The sequence below is a fragment of the Cicer arietinum genome, unplaced genomic scaffold (assembly GCF_000331145.2).
Source record: "Cicer arietinum cultivar CDC Frontier isolate Library 1 unplaced genomic scaffold, Cicar.CDCFrontier_v2.0 Ca_scaffold_6230_v2.0, whole genome shotgun sequence".
Taxonomy (NCBI): Eukaryota; Viridiplantae; Streptophyta; class Magnoliopsida; order Fabales; family Fabaceae; genus Cicer; species Cicer arietinum.
This window is the reverse complement of record NW_027339877.1, coordinates 11,353-18,451: the sequence shown is the minus strand read 5'-3', so window position 1 is coordinate 18,451 and position 7,099 is coordinate 11,353. Positions and strand designations below refer to the sequence as shown.

General features: G+C 24.8%; 1 long non-coding RNA gene across 1 annotated transcript; it reads left to right on the top strand.

Annotated features, from left to right (window-relative positions):
- Nucleotides 1-2,444: 2,444 nt before the first annotated feature.
- On the top strand, nucleotides 2,445-4,217 carry LOC113787250 (uncharacterized). Its single transcript, XR_003473761.2, has 2 exons — nucleotides 2,445-2,630; nucleotides 3,954-4,217. It is a non-coding gene; the product is annotated as an uncharacterized lncRNA (long non-coding RNA).
- Nucleotides 4,218-7,099: the final 2,882 nt, after the last annotated feature.

Sequence of the window (7,099 nt, the reverse complement as noted above, 5' to 3'; positions counted from 1 at the left end):
AAAATAAATAAATTATTTATTTTAAAATTATAGTAAATAAATTATTTATTATCAGATATATATATATATATATATATATATATATATTACTTAGCTAGTTTATATTTTTTTTAATTATAATAAATATTTATTTTAATTGTTTACTTTAAGTTATTAATTATTAAAATTATTTTCAATTATATAAGTAATATATAAATAACTTATTTAATGAAATTATTTAATAATAATAATAATAATAATAACAACAACAACAACAACAACAACAATAATAGAAAATTTGTGATATCCCAATCCGCTTTGTTGTTGGGCCGTGATTTATCAAGACTAGCATGTCCAATATAGACTACGTGGGTCAACTGATCATTTGAATCTGTTTTTCTTTCAATATTTTATTTATTTAAATAATAAAAAATTACCCTAAATCACTGAATTTTGTGACTTTTGTGATTTTTCAACAATGGATGTTGTAGAGCAGGTTGTTTTTAGATATCAAGACAATTAAAATCATTAACCATTTGATTTTGAAATGATTAGTCAAAATTATAATCATGTATAAATAAATTAAAAAAAGACAGTAAAGTTTAAACAATACCATTAGTAGAGTTTTACTTCTTGCATCAACTTTGCAAGATTCTATGCAGAAAATAAGAACTAGAAAGAAAAATATTGCCATAAAAAATAAAGATGCTAGATTCAAATATATGTGATACTTGTGCAGATATGTGTACACACATATATATAATTATATATTATAAAATACTATTACCATTTTTATTGGGTAAGATTAATATTAATTATAATATTTATCATTTGACTAAGATTAATATTAATTATGATATTTATCATTTGACTTTAATATTCAACGCGAGATATAAATTATTTAAGAATAAATATTTTTTTAATTAAAAAATAAATCTTATTAAATTAAAAGAGTAACAAAAAATTAATATTAAAGAATACTATAAATAGATACCACTTATTTTTCGATTTTTTCTATACATGTTACATCCTCTAAGTAGATATGGATTAGTATTAGAAAAAAAAAAATCAAATTTATTAAATTAAACAATAATATATAAAACCATTGGCCATTTGGTTTTCAAGTGATCGATATTCCAATAGAAAAAACATATCCACAATTTTTTTTTTATATTTTAGTAAAAATAAATACTCATAATAGCTTATAACTATTAAACTAATTGTGCATTTGATAAAATTAACAATTCAAATATATTTAAAATATAAATTGACATAAAAAGAATATTCTTATTTAAAAATAAATTTTATCAGTTAATGCTTAAAATATTTCAAAAGTAGTGGTATAAATTCTAAATTTTTATTAATTTTAAATTTATCAATTTAATATATTTTTAATTCTTTGTCTATTTTAAATTAAAATAAATAAATTATTTATTTTAAAATTTTATTTAATTTATAGATAATTTAAAATTATAGTAAATAAATTATTTATTATCAGAGATATATATATATATATATATTATTTATTTAGCTAGTTTAATTTTTTTTAATTATAATAAATATTTACTTTAATTACTTTAAATTATTAATTATTAAAATTATTTTCAATTATATAAGTTATGTATGAATAATTTATTTAATGAAATTATTTTAACTTATTATAATATATAAATTATAAAAGGTAAAAAAATAATTTTAGAAGAACTAAAAAATAATTTTATCTAGCGATTCCGTAGCTCATTGAGCTGGCCCTACCCATCCTATATATTATTTCTTCCATGTTAAAAAAGAAGCTAGCCCACTTATTTTCTTTTGGGCTATCCACTAATATTATATATCATGTGTAACCGTGATGGGCCATCACTAAGTATAAATATATATTACCGTTTTTTATTTTGCACTCCATCTATATTTGCTACTCTTCAACCCATATAAAAATATATTTGTCTTTTTAATTATCTTCAAAAAATTTAAATTTTTTTACCTCCCATTTTTTTACTCCCTCTTTCGAATATTTTTAAAAAAATAACATAACTTTTAAATTTTTCTAAATCTTCGAAATCAAAAAGTAAGTGATACTCGAATATTTAAAATTTTCAAACCACAAAATTTTTAGAATTTCAAAACTTTCGAGCAATCTGAAATTTTTGAAATAGAAATTTTTTAGATTTTTCAAAACTTTCGAAATAGAAAATTTTCAAATAATTCGAAACTTTCGAAAAATTTAAAACTTTCAAAATAAAAAAACTTGATTTAATTTAACATAAATGATATATGAACATGAATTTAGACACAAATATTATTTAAGTATATATTGTATATACATACTATTTATTGGTCTTAGACTTTCCATTTTAAGTGGATAAACAATTTAGTCATTTAAATATTTTAAAGGGATAATATTTTTTTTTTCATTTTTTTTAATTTTTTAAAAACCATTTCTTTTTCCCTTAACCCCTATCATCTTTCTCGCCCCTCAATCTTCTTTTTTTCGTCTCATCTATTTTATCTTTATTTGTCAATCTGATTGCCTCATCTATTTTATCTTTATTTGTCAATGTGATTGTCTCGTTATTTTTCCGCGACTAAGAAAGGTTGTGCGGCAAAGATCTAGGTCGTGTGATGGATACATGTTCCTAAGTCTTCTTGTTGTAAGTTTATTTCTCTCTATCATTGTTGTTGTTTCTCTGTGTGATTATTGTTTGCTTCAATTTAGGGGTTTTTCCTTGTTTAGTTTAGGGTTTTTCACTTTTGATTCAAGTACATGTGCTTACACTTCTGGTATTGAATATGTCCAGCTGTATGTTTTTTTTGCTTATGCTTCTGATTTGTTGGCGTTACTTTGTGTGTTCAAAACAAAATATACTACTCTTGTTTTTATATAAAAATGAGTTGTTTATGTGAGTTGTTTTATTTCAAGTTAGACAAAGGTAGTATCATAAACGAGGTATTTTAGTGAACGGATTTATTTCAATTTACTTCAATGGTAAGAGTTTGGTGTTTATTGTTTTCATTTTACTTTGTTTAGTGACATGTAATTTCTTTTATAAGCAACTTTCATGTGCTATATTTTTTTCTACAGTTTTGTTGTTTTAAGAATTGACACCGATAAAAAAAAGTAGAAATAATTTATCAAGTAATTGTATTTGCATTGTTGCAATCTATTTATCAATGCTGACCACATATTAACACTTTCATATAAGTGTGGCACATGCATGTTTACCAAATATGTTGTTTGACGTCAACTATCACATGGCAAATGCACAACGAGCTCAAATTTAGACAACCCTATTTAAGTGGATTTTAGATATGCCAAAAAATTTACAAATTTATGGTATTTTGTTGTAGGAGTTCACTAGTAGGTGGGATGGACGTAGTGGAAGTTTAGGATTATGGGCAGGATAGTTCATTTTATTTCGAGTGATATACCTTTAGTTCTAGGATTGCCAATAGTAGGTGGGTCTTTGGAATAGTATGAAAATGGAGAATGTGATACATTGTTGATGTTTAGAGGAGATGAAGTAACTTGTGATATGATTGATGTGTTGTTTCATGCGTTTCAAACTGACATGGTCAAATTTTATAGACTTTATATAATTCTCGCCTTTGACAAGTTCTACTTTCTCCAATTAGGGAATTGAGTAAATACATATTAAAACACTTGATGAACTAGAGTCTACACATAATTACAATTGAGATGTAGTAATGTATAATGTATAATGTTTAAGTTGAAAGTTTAAGTAGGTCTGAAACTGTGTTGAAAGTGGGAAAAATAGATTCACAAACACACATAACAAGTTGTACAGCTGTTCTACAGATATATATTTTTGAATTGACCGATCTTACAATGTCAGAAGATAATGATATTAAAAGTAATTCAAAAATAATATGATAAGCATTTATATTATTTGGTTGTCTAACTTATTTAATAATAATGTGTATGTTTAAATCGTTTTTTATTTTTATTTTGACAGATAATTGAAGATGTAACTGCAACAAATGAAGATCTTGAATTTGACATGGTGAGTGAAACATTGCATGAGCATAAAGTGTGTGGGAGATTTTCCAACAAGAGTTTTTCATGGATCCCCTCAACTCCATACGCTAATTTTGACAATATGGATATTAATTTTGACGATATGAATATTGAATTTTTTTGTTGATGAAATATTTATATAATTGGACTTGTTAATACCATACTATTGAACTTTTATCTGCAACATGCATTTGACGTGGGAGTTAGTACCCTTTTTGAAAATGTTGGGGACAACGTCGCAAAATATGTTATTGGTAAGTATAAGTTGTGTTTTTGTATATGTGTATTGATATGATGTTGTTGTATTTTTCCTATTATATAATTTTAATACATTTGTCAACATGTGAGTCTAATGTAATCAGTGCAACAAAAACAACATAAATTATAATTACGAGAATGAAAGATATAGCAAGAAAGCGAGTTAAAAGTGTAGTCAATCAATTTCTTTTTGTGAACTCCAATGAAGAAGAAGACCCGCCAAAATAAAGATTCATACTTAAGCAAAACAATGTAGTAAAACAATAATCACATCAAAATATACCAAAAATAATCTTATTTTTTTTTTCCAAGATTAGTGCATAAAAAACATCTTTTTAAAATAAACAAGACAAGCAAACAACTCTATCAATAAATGAAAGACAAGATTTGAAAGTCAACATTATGGAGAAAAAAGGAAATGAGAAATTATCTTACACAAGAGGAGATAAAGTTGTTCAAGTTAATTTATTAAAAATTTAATTTTTTTAACCTATTTTTCTCCGTCTTCCTCTGAAATCATGATCTTTATCTCTATTCGAAGGTTTAACCAAATTAAAATCAATAATTGAAGGAAGAAGGAAGAAATATGGAAGATGTGTGTATGCGTTTTATTTTTGTAGATGAAAATGAAAAACAGAAAACTAAAATTGAAATAAGGAAAGAAAAGGGGAAAATGGGAGAAAATAGAGAAAAAGTGGAAGAAGAGAGAGTTTGTGGGACCACATATGTATGTACAACATACTCTTATACAATATTTGTGTTCCATTTGTGTTCATACATCGTTTTTGTTAATTTAATTGCAAGAGCTCACATTAAAACTCTATTGTTGCAATTCACCTATATCACTTATCATACCAATAAAATGCACATATTTTGTTTCTTTAACCACGTGATCTTATCTTTGTGAGTAAATAAATAAATTGCTCTTTCAAATTACAAGTGTCATTCAAATTAATTATTGGATTTTGTTAATTGGTAAATATGTCTATGAAATTGTAAAATAATAATTAAAATAGTCTATATTTAAACTTTTATTATTAGATACTATGATGTGACATTTTAATTGAATATGTTACTCATTTACGTTGATCTCATATCAACGTGGATTAATTTTCCTATGAAATTTAAATATTTTATAGATTAATTTGTCCATAATTAGTTCATGCACGATTGCAATTTGTTCCTGTTACACGAAAAAAATATCTCACATTTTTGTTAATCGAGGTTAAGGATAGTTTATAAAATACTCCAACACTTCTCAAACCATCATGCATCTTTTTACAAAGAACAAAATTGTGAGGGCTCACGAAAGACTGGGAGCGGAAGATGACATTGAGGAGAGATCAATGTAATAAATCCCATATTTTACAATTTCAAAAAAGTATTTATCAATTTATAATAAATAATTGAATTAGATACAATTCAAATTCTTAAATACATTCTTATACATTTGAGGGTATGCTCAAATTCTTAAATACATTCTTATAGATTAGAGGGTATTCCATGATAGTGCACTATTCATATCTACTTTATTTTATTTTTTTTTTTGTAATGATCAATTTTAATAATTAATATTATTAATAATGTTAGTATCTTATTGAAAATGATGATTAAAGTCACAATTTTTTTTATTATCATTTCATTTTCTAACATCATCACCTCAACCAATCCATCATATTTCGTTTAAAATGAAAAAAAAATTAAAAAATTGATATATTCAATTTTAAATACACAAATAATTCCCCTCATCATTGTAATATAGCCGGCCATGAGACAGAAACACACAACCCTTTCTTTTCTATGATATGAAGTTTCATATAAAAGCACAAGAAAGAAACACTCTCACTCTTATTTTTATCGCCGCATAAGAAAAAAGCTCATGTGACTGACACCTAACAAGTGTCTTTGCCCATTGTCCTTGTCAAATTCCTCAATCTGCTACATATTTTAAAGGAACCACTATATCACATGGACCAACCTGTATAGAAAGAAAAAATACAATTATTCAATGATTCAATAATGCATAAATGCTTCTGAAATGAACTCATAGTGCCCAATAATGCAAGAGAACCTGTCCCATCTTGCTCTATTTTATTTGAATGAGGCATATGAAGTTGTCAATTCATTCAGGTCTCAATGGGTCACATTCACTTATTCGATCATTTCCACTTATAGATATATAAAATTAACTTAATGCCATTGCTTAAAATATTAAGCATGCAAAAGCCTTTCAATCAATATAGTAATTTCTAAAGACATAATTTATAATTAATTTGAAGTGTTACTCACCTGATGCTTATAAGTTGCTTTCAAGTTTATTTATACATTACTTAATTCAACAGTGATCTCAATCAAATATTCTTCACTATTGTCATATCATGATAGTTTAAGACGTGTATGCATCATTAGTGAAAATTCAAAAATACTAGTAAAAAAAATTATGCATACTATTTATTAAGTGCATACTATTGACACACAAATAGTTGTATATGTTGTTTATTAGTTATGGTTCACATAAATAGTTGTATCTTCTGCTAACTATTAAATTTAAATTTGAAATTTTATATTCAATAGATTATACATGAATTTCGTTATAAATTGATGTTTGTGGTTCTATCTAACCTTACATTGACAGTGTTTCCTTAAATTTACATTTTTCTTTATCAAAATAAAAAAAAAATAAAAAAAAAATAAAATTGTGGCATGCTATGCCATTGCCACCCATTTGTTTTGTCTTTTGTTTATAAGTTGAATCACAGTTGTACTATCAAACATGCCTTGAGCTTGTTTATTATATTTAACATCTTTACCATGCTTAACATAGTT